The following is a 9,973-nucleotide window of genomic DNA, read 5'->3' as shown; positions in this document are numbered from 1 at the left end:
TCTTTAACCAAACACACAGAGAGTTAGAAGCCACCACCTCTGATGTCCTCCCCCTACAACTGCCTTCACTTACAGTTTCAAAATCCTGGCGGCATGTTAATCAGAGCAGTACCAGACCCGGTCCACAAGTTTATGACGTACGTTCCTACTGCGTCTGCGCGGCGTCCCTGGGTCTCCGGGCCAGGTGTAGCCACTTGGAATTAAGGGGCAACTTGATCCTGGAGCTGTTTCCCCATGCTTTTCTGCTTGATTATAAATATGACTTTGTGAAAATCCAGCCACACCACTGTCTCCATCGGGCTGCATTCTTTTCAAAACTCAACCCTCCTTCATGGGCACAGAGCATCTGTTTCAAGTCAGAAGGCAGGGCAAGGCTGTCTCCCACATGACATGGCTCAGAAGACCCAGCCGTGGTACTTGAAACCTAGTGGCCTGAGATAATTGGCCTCCAAACCAAATTCAGCTGCTGAGATCTGATCAGAAACTGCTGGGTTTCTTTTTCCCTAAACTGATCTAATTCCCACCCACAAGCCCTCTGACCTTCCTTCCTTTCTTGGAAATGCCTGGAGGACTGCTTGGGTGGGCCCCAAAGCCTGCCGGGAGAAGAGATAGGACTGAAAGGTGCAAAGGGGATGAGGGAAAAAGCCAGACACAAAAGGTCACATATTGTATAAGTCCATTTATATAAAGTGTGCAGAACTGGTACATCCATAGAGACAGAAAACAGATTGGTGGTTGCCAAGGTCTTGGGGGAAGAGGGTTGAGGGGCGGCTTCTTAATAGTTAACGAGTTCCTTTTGAGGCTGATGAAAATGTTTTGGAACCAGATAGAAGCGATGGGTGCACAACAGTGTGAATGCACTAAAGGATGCTGAAGTGTATACTTCAAAGTAGTTAATTTTATGTTGTGTGAATTTCACCTCAATTTCTAAAAAAAAAATTCTGAAAGGGAAGGGAAGGAGAGGGGGGAGGGGGATGAGGAAGGAAGCCCTGCAGCTGAAGTGGGCTTTCACAAAAGCCAGCCTCAAGGACAGCAGGGACCCAGTCTAAGTTAACCCCTCCCTTTCCAGAGGGAAGCCTCAGGCTGCACGCCTGTGGCATTTTCCCAAGGAGCTTCAGCTGAGAAATTGCACCTCTGCACCACCTGGTTGTCCCCTAAAGCTAGAAAGTTCTCCTCTCTAATGGTCAGCTCAATCATGGGTTCTTTTCTCTGACAATGTTTTTAAAGAGAGAGGGCCTGCCTATTTCAGGGGCTTAAAATGAAATAAAGTGGAATTAAACGCAGTAGGGAAAAAAATGTTAATTTAGAATTCTCAGCTTACTTATTCAGAAGTGCTAAAAACGTGCATTGCCTTTTCTAAGTTGAACTGAATCTCTGTTTTGAGCCCCCATCCTGCTGCAAAGCAAAAACTTAATCTCATTCAGTTCAGCCTCTGCCACTTTCTCCAGGATCACACCTAAATTCTATATGAATGTGAATTCTATGCCAAGACGTCTGCCCCTTGCTGTCCTCGTGTATTCCCGTGAGCTGCTGAGATGTCCCGATATTCATCTGGACCTCTGTACGTGTCTTGTCTACTTTTGCCTCATCTATCCAGTAGGTCTTCTCCAGGTCTGCAGGTTCTCTATGCCACCTCTCTGCTCCCCACGGATGTCTGGGAACCCTTGGTGGCCCCTATGCCATGCTGGGACCATCAGAAATGAGGGGGAGCTAAGGCTGTTCACCCACTTGCTTGCTACCCTTAGACACGTGGAAAAGTCATTCTCATGCACTCCCACTGTTTCTACTCCACTCCTTTCATGCCATGTTATGGCACAGGCTATCTCTGGGAACGTGCCCAGGTTCTGCCGACAAAGTAGACAACAGGTCTCCTCTACTCGGGGATTCGCCAAACCTATATGCAGTCTCTAAAGTGGGATTCAAATCCACACCTGATTTGAAAACACAAGTATTTCTTCCTAAACAACACTACCTCGTTGCATTTAAATGGGCACCTTAGAAAGACATCAGTGTTTTGACTACAGTTCGGGTGAGGAGACTTTCAGGTAGAAAAACTGAGATATTCCTACAGAAGAACCTCAAGAGCATAGCTAATGGGGGTGCAGAAACAGAAACCTACGAACAGAAGGGTGTCACTGTGCCCCATGCACTCTGCACTCCCACCCCTCACTTCTCCAGGGTTCCCTATAGGAAACCCCTGAGAAGAAATTAACTTGGAAAAGTCAAAAAAACAACAACAACAACAACACAGGAGTCCATACAAAAATGAATATCTGAAAATTCCAGGCAATGGACAAACCTTGAAAACATATACTAAGTGAAGAGAAACCAAACACAAAAAGCCACATATTGTATGATTCCATTTATACGAAATGTCCAGAATAGGCAAATCCAGAAAGTAGACTGATGGTTGGCAGGGGCTGGGAGGAAGGGGGAATGGGGAGTGACTAAATATTTAATGGGTATGGGGTTTCCTTTGGGGGTGATGAAAATGTTCTGGAATTAGACAGTGGTGATGGTTGTACAACATCATGAATGTACTAGAAGTTACTGAATTATACCATTTTAAATGGTTAAAACAGGAATTTTCTATTATATGAATTTTACCTCAATATAAAAAAAATATTCCAGGGACTTCCCAGGTGGCGCAGTGGTTAAGAATCTGCCTGCCAATGCAGGGGACACGAGTTTGAGCCCTGGTCCGGGAAGATCCCACATGCTGCGAAGCAACTAAGCCCGTGCGACACAACTACTGAGCCTGCGCTCTAGAGCCCGCGAGCCACAACTACTGAGCCTGCATGCTGCAACTACTGAAACCCACCCGCCTAGAGCCCGTGCTCCACAACAAGAGAAGCCACCACAATGAGAAGCCCGCGCAGTGCAACAAAGAGTAGCCCCCGCTCGCCACACCTAGAGAAAGCCCAAGCACAGCAATGAAGACCCAATGCAGCCAAAAATAAATAAATAAGTGAAAAAAAATTAAGCCAGGGGACCTCCCTGGTGGTCCAGTGGTTAAGACTCTGTGCTTCCACTGCTGGGGGCACGGGTTGATCCCTGGTCAGGGAACTAAGATCCCATGTGCCACACGGTGCAGCCAAAAAACAAAAAATTAAGCCAAACATAAACCCCCAAACTGAAAAATACAATATTTGAAATTAAAAGTTCACTAGATATGATAACAGCATCCTGGATATTCTGAAAGTATAAGTGAAAGTGAGGGCAGGTCAACAGAAATTATCCAAACTGAACCACAGCAGAAAAAAATTTTTTTAACATGAACAGAGCATTGATGGGAAAAATTAAGTAGTCTGACATTGGTGTTATTGGAGTCTCAGAAGAAGAGGGGAGAGAAAATTGGTCAGAAAGCAAATATCTGAAGAAATAATGGCTGAAATTTTTGCAAATTCGATAGGAAAATATTTCAATCTACAATTCAAGAAACTCAGAAAACCCCAAACATGATAAATATCAATACAAAGAAAACCATGCCTGGGCACATCATAATCAAATTACTGATGAGTAAAGATAAGGAGAAAATCTTTAAAATATCCAGACACAATAAAAGACACAACTCATACAGAGGAACAAATATAATCACAGCTTACTACTCATTGGAAACAATGGAGGCCAGAAAACAACATCACGACATCTTTAAAATGCTTCAAGAAAAGTAAAGGGGCCACTCCTGCAACATCTGTGAAAAACCTACCCATACATGAATATTATTTTCTTCAAGCATCTGCTCTCGACAGAGGAAAAGTTCAGTGTTTTACCGTTGATACAAAGGTAGCCCTGAGCTTTTAGTCTAAGTCCCAGCTCTACAAATATACATTAGCTGAGTGCTATTTATCTCTTTGAACCCAAGTTCTCATCTGTAACTGGGGATGATAATAGTACCTTCACCTCGTAGGGCTGCTGGGAAAACTAAATGAGGTTGTAAATGTAAAGGACTTAGCACAGTACCTAGTAAGTAATGGGCTAGCGACCACAGGGTGAGCGGGAGACGGAGAAGACTCAGACAATGTGGTCCATGTCCCCCAAAGCTCTTTCCAACCAGCTAGGTAACCAAGGTCTATGGCAAGGATACAGGATGTGCTGAGGGATCAAAGGCGCGATTCCAAGCACATCTTTGAGACCCGGTGGATGGAACCACATCTGAGCTACCTGAACTGAGAGTGCAGGAAAGGTAGCTCCCTGGATTAAAACTAGAGGCTGTTACTAAAGAAGTGGGGGTAGTGGAGGAGGGAAGGTAAACAACAAATGTTCACCACGCACTCTAAAGGTGGAGCACAGTTTTTTCCTCAAGGAGCTCATGTATAAGGAAATAGTTTGGTGGAAGACAGAATACAAGGCACTAAGCATTATGATAGAGGGATGGGCAGGTTATAAAGGGGCAAAAAGTGACAGGAGAAAGGGGTGATCGGAGGAGATTTCCTAGAAAAAATAAAATTTGAAATGAATATTCAAGGACAAGTAGGAGTCCACAAACAAAAAAGAAGGAAAAGATCTTTCAGGCAAGTGAAGAGAAGAGACTGGAAGAATGGGTGAGAGAAGAGGCAGGAGAGACAGAAAGAAGCAGATCATACGCTGCTTTGTAAGTCATGCTAAGGAATATGACTTTTTCCTCTAATGAGTAGCTTTCAATGTGTTTTCCTTACTAAGAGCCACGATAATAAAATCATTTCACATGGCAACCTGGACCATACGTATATACATATATACGTCATATGTATAGATGTAGACATATGTACGTATGAATCTCAAATGTAACTACCTTGGAAAACCGTTTGGCAGTTTAAATAGGCATCATACATCTACCCTGTGACCCAGAAATTTTACTCCTGGTAGTATGGCCAAAAGGAATGAGTGGATATGCCCACAAAAAGACATGCCCGGGAATATTCACAGGAGCTTTGTTCCTAATAGCCACACTGGAAACAGCCTAAATGTCCATCAACAGGAGAATTGTATAATTAAATTGCAGTATATTCATACAGTGGAATACAATGATGAGAGTGGACACACTACGGCTACATGTGACTTCATGAATGTGTCTCAGACATAATATTGTGCTAAAGAAGCCAAACCCCAAAACAGTATATATTCTTTGATGTCATTTAGTTCAAGAATAGGCAGAACTACCGTATGCTAACACATATATATGGAACTTAAGAAAAAAAAAAATGTCATGAAGAACCTAGGGGTAAAACAGGAATAAAGACACAGACCTACTGGAGAACAGACTTGAGGATATGGGGAGGGGGAAGGGTGAGGTGTGATAGGGCGAGAGAGAGACATGGACATATATATACTAACAAACGTAAGGTAGATAGCCAGTGGGAAGCAGCCGCGTGGCACAGGGAAACCGGCTCGGTTCTTTGTGGCTGTCTGGAGGGGTGGGATAGGGAGGGTGGGAGGGAGGGAGACAAAGAGGGAAGAGATATGGGAACATATGTATATGTATAACTGATTCACTCTGTTATAAAGCAGAAACTAACACACCATTGTAAAGCAATTATACCATATCGTCCGTGGGAGGGAGGGAGACAAAGAGGGAAGAGCTATGGGAACATATGTATATGTATAACTGATTCACTCTGTTATAAAGCAGAAACTAACACACCATTGTAAAGCAATTATACCCCAATAAAGATGTTAAAAAAAAAAAAAAGAATAGGCAGAACTAATTGAAGCAGGGGGAGCAGAGGTGGGTGTGGGGTGTCATAACTACTCCAGTTATGACAGGGAAGGGGCAGGAAGGAGCTTTCTCAGGTGCTAGACATGTTTTATATCTAGATCTGGGTTAGTGGCTAAATGAGAATATGAATATATAAAAATTCATCAAGCTGCACACTTAAGACCCTGCACTTACCTTGAATAAATGTTATACCTCAATGCAAAGTTGTTAAAAATTATGCCACACTATCCTAAATACATGTCAAACATGTGGAGCTCAAATTCCCATTTAGAATATGCACTTACTGTTTATAACAATCTGAAATAAACCATACTGAAATAAACAATTGTCTCACAAAATAATCCATGTGATTGAGGCTGACATTTAGTCTATTCAATTTTTTTTTTTTAAGGTTGGCTGACTATAACTCACTACACTGATTTCATGGCCCACTAAAGGTCGTAATCCATTATTTGAAAATCTCTGTGCTAGACAATAGGGATCCACTGAGGGTTTTAAGAGGAGTGACCTGAACAGGCTAGGGTTTCAGAAAGCTCCCTCTGAGGCAACGTGGAAGATGGATTCAATGAAACTGGATCTGGGAGATCAGGTGAGGAGGCCATTAGGTTTGGGGAGGGTCCCTAGAAGAGGGTCTTGAGCCAGGTCTTTCTTTCAGATTGTGGGTTTTTATCTATGCTCTGCATTGATCTGACCCTGCATCACACCTGGCCCCTGGTGCCTGACACAGAGTCCATCGCACCCATCCTACAGGTGGATGGCATGCCCTATTGGGAGTGGCTGGCTGAGAGGAAGCATGCCCATTCTTTCCACCATCGTTGCAGTGTTACAAGGACATGGGGCAGAAACCTTCCCTGCCTCTCTTCCCAAGAAGCAGTGGTTGCTCCATCAATATGATTAGACAGGGGTCTAGGTCAAAGCTGACAAGGAAAGAAAGCAGTTTGTATGTCCCTGTTCTTCCCCAGACATCAAACAAGCCACTTCATGTGTGTTACCTCAGTTCATTCCTACAACAACCCTTTAGAACAGGTATGATCATCTCCAAGGAAAGAAAGCAGTTTGTATGTCCCTGTTCTTCCCCAGACATCAAACAAGCCACTTCATGTGTGTTACCTCAGTTCATTCCTACAACAACCCTTTAGAACAGGTATGATCATCTCCAAGGATGAAGAAAAGTGAGACTCGGAGTGGGGAAGTGACACTACACATCCACGGCCCTGAAGCTGTTAAGTGATAAAGCCAGGCTTAGGATCCAAATCTGCTGATAGAAGGTCCAAACTGTTAGGCTAATGTGAGTGCTTCCCATCTTGATTTGAAATGCTGGCCTGATTCATGACATGTGCTAATGCCCATGGGCTCTGTGAAATCTTCCAGGGAGGGTGGAGAAACCTTGACTAAGCAGTCTGCCCTCTACGTGCACTGGGATTTCATGCTCTTTGTTTGAACTATGGTAACTTATGACTTTTCTCACTTCTTCTTTTTTTTTTTTTTTTCAGTTAACTTATTAATTTATTTATTTTTGGCTGCGTTGGGTCTTCGTTGCTGGGTCTTCGTTGCTGTCCGTGGGCTTTCTCTAGTTGCGGCATCCGGGTGCTACATTTTATTGTGGTGCATGGGCTTCTCATTGCAGTGGCTTCTCTTGTTTCGGAGCTCAGGCTCTAGGCGCACAGGCTTCAGTAGTAGTGGCACACGGGCTCAGGAGTTGTGGCCTGCAGGCTCTAGAGCTCAGGCTCAGTAGCTGTGGTGCACGGGATTAGTTGCTCCGCAGCATGTGGGATCTTCCTGGACCAGGGATCGAACCCGTGTACCCTGCATTGGCAGGCAGATTCTTAACCAGGGCGCCACCAGGGAAGTCCCTTTTTCTCACTTCTTTAATCTTTGTTTCAGCTCTGCCAGGGGTTCTGACTGTCGCAGACCTCACAGCTCCAGGACCCAGCACTGGGCAACTTTGGCAATTGGTCCATGACCTCATCTCTCTAGCCAGGGATAACAGGCTAGGGAACTGGTGATGGGTGGCAGGTATTCTGGAGGCTCCAGGAGAGTGGAGGTCAGGAAGAGCCATGTCCCTGGATACCAGGCCCAGCCTGGCCTAACAACCATCCCTATATTTCTACACAAGTGTCACAAGAAGATGAGGAGAAGCTGCTGAAATGCCTTGTCTCTGAGGCACCATGTTTCCTTTTAGTCGCCGCCAGAGACTTCTGGGGGCAGAAGAGGATTCTAGGTGGAAGTCTGGAGGCCATGCCCAGCTGGAGCTCTCAGAAGGAGAAACTGAGGCTGATGAGTATCTCCCAGCAGCTCTCATCGTGGTGCCCACTGAGGAGGAACTTTCAGATCACACACAAGCACATGTGCCCGTGTGAACCCACACACTCACACATGTCAGCCAACCCAATCCCTGCTGTCTCTGTCCTGTGCCCTGAGAGGCCTATCCTTTGGGCTTCCTTGCCAGCTGGCTTGGTGCGTGCCCATGGCTCTAGCCAACCCCTTTCCTCTAGTTTTAGGAAGGAAGAGGCATCTGTTCGATTGACCACTGAACTCTGGGAGACACTTGTCACATTCTCAGTGGTTCTCAGGGAGTGCCCTCACTTCATTCAAGGTGTGTGTGAGCAGGGGGAGAAGATACACAGCACCTCTCAAAGAAATTCCTACTCTTGGTCGCTCTCCCTCCACAATCTACCTGCCTCTTCTATACTCTTAAAGTAGCAAAGGGGCCAGGTTTTTTGATCCCCATTTAGCATGTCCTGCACAGCTGGTCTATCACCTTCCTTAGATATTAAGGGCTCTGTTGGGCTGCACCCCACAGGCCTGCAAGGCCTGCACTTGCCCAGCTTCAAGACTGAAGAAAGCCCTGGCGTCAGCAACAGAATCATCAATGGTTTAATGGATGCAGGAGCTTACGCGTCTGAAGCAAGGTCCTGGAGCTACACCCCCACCACGTGTAGTGGACGGTGAGCAGGACATGGTGGTAATCTTCTCTGGGGGAGGTGGGGGGAGGAGAGATTACCAGATAGAGGGGGATTGACATCTGGTAGGCTCCTCAGTTACCAGGGAAACCAGCAGAGGGGCACGCCCCTCACTGCCCCTTTGATAAGAACAATCACCAGCTGGGGCCTGGGGCAAGTACATAGGAAGGTCAGTCATGTGCGTAGGGTGTAGGTGAAGCAGGCACTGGTCGGGCACGGGATGTACAGAGAGCAAGAGAGGAGCCATCCTGAGTGGCCCAACCATACAGGCTCTTAGCACATTTTGTTCTCAGCTCTTTGGGCACTTCCGAACAAGAGAACCTGAGTGTTAGAAAATCAACGATGCCTGGGTGTGCGGTGTGGGGCAAGATAGAGGCAAGAGATTACGAGATACTAACTACTGTGTAGAAAAGAAATAAACTACAAGGATATATTGTACAGCACAGGGAATACAGCCAATATTGTATAACAACTTTAAATAGAGTATAATCTATAAAAATTTTGAGTCACTACGCTGTACACCTGAAATCAATACACTATCGTAAATCAACTACACACGATGTTGAAAGCTCAGCTTCTCTGTACACAGGTGCTGAAACCGAGTGGGGCCTGGGCAGAGGCCTCCTTTTGTCCCCCATTTCTTGTAGGCAAGACTCCAGCCTCCATGACCTTCCCTGAGTTCCAAAGGAATACAAAGAGGCCGAGCTCTCAGTAACAGTGCCATATCGAATCTCGAGGCAGAGTTCTGGGTGAAGGATAGCTTTATTGCTTTGCCAGGCAAAAGGGGACACAGTGGGCTCCAGCCCTCAAAAACTATGTGTCCCAACCTGGGAGGATTTGATGAGGAATTGATGGTTCAAAGGTGGGGTCTCTGACAAGATTAGGGTGTGTGCAGGGCCTGGGTGGTCACATCTCCTAATCCTGATGAGCTTCTCAGGTCCCTTTAATCTCGCCTCAGGGGCTTTCTGGCTGCTCCTCCCTTGATTAGCAACTGTTTGAATCTGCCCTTTGGAACTCAGGGAAGGTCATGGAGGCTGGAGTCTTGCCTACAAGAAATGGGAGACAAAAGGGCCTCCATGCCCGGGAGCCCTACAGGGCCCCGCTCAGTTTCATACCTCAATAAAAAGAAAAAATACATAGAAAAACAAATTAATTTTTTTAAATGCCATACACCCTCCTCCTTCCCTCCTTCTTCCTTCCTCTCTTTTTTGCACATCTGCATATAGTGGAGAAATTCCAATCCTATATGTATAGGTGTGCGCGCGCGCGCGCGCGCGCACACGCACGCGCGCACACACACACACACACACAC

This window comes from Lipotes vexillifer, unplaced genomic scaffold, assembly GCF_000442215.2.
Source record: "Lipotes vexillifer unplaced genomic scaffold, Lipotes_vexillifer_v1.1 scaffold370, whole genome shotgun sequence".
Lineage (NCBI taxonomy): Eukaryota > Metazoa > Chordata > Mammalia > Artiodactyla > Lipotidae > Lipotes > Lipotes vexillifer.
Note: the sequence above shows the minus strand (reverse complement) of the source record.